Below are 656 nucleotides of genomic sequence, written 5' to 3' on the forward strand. Positions count from 1 at the left end.
CCACGATGAGTCCAGCCATTTAAATAGAGTAGGCGGGGCCCAGCGGACCCTCGCGTCGGCGCGATGACGTCACGGATCCGCGCGGGTAGGCGGGCCTCCCTGGAAGGGCCCACGTCGAACGTGGTCTGGCTTTGTAGGCGGAGCCGTATTGAGTGATGGCCAGGCTCCGCCTTCCGGTTGAGGCAGGGAGGTGGGGCGTTCAATAGGGAAGTGTCTCCCGCCTGTATTGGTAGGGCGAGGCGGCATTGAGTGACGGCTCAGCCGTGCTTTCCAGTTAAGGCAGGGGGCGGGGCGCCGCTCAACGCGGAAGTGTCTCAGGCCTGCCTCCATAGGTTTGAGTGACGGCTCGGCCCCACCTCTCGGTTAAGGCGGGCGGTGGGGTGGAGGGGGCGTTCCACACGGAACAGAATGGGTCGGCGGAGCAGCATTGAGTGCCGGTTCAGCCCTGCCTTCCAGTTAAGGCGGGGACGGGGGGCGGGGGTAGAGAGGAGGTGTGGCCCGTTCAACACGGAAGATCCGCAGGCCTGTATGGGTAGGCAGAGCCGCATTGAGTGACGGCCTGGCCCCTCCTTCCGATTAAGGCGTGAGGTGGGGCGTTCAGCACGGAGGTGCCTCAATCCTGCATTGGAGGCGGAGCGGGATGAGGCAGAGCGGGG

The sequence above is a fragment of the Myotis lucifugus genome, unplaced genomic scaffold (assembly GCF_000147115.1).
Source record: "Myotis lucifugus unplaced genomic scaffold, Myoluc2.0 scaffold_2157, whole genome shotgun sequence".
NCBI lineage: Eukaryota > Metazoa > Chordata > Mammalia > Chiroptera > Vespertilionidae > Myotis > Myotis lucifugus.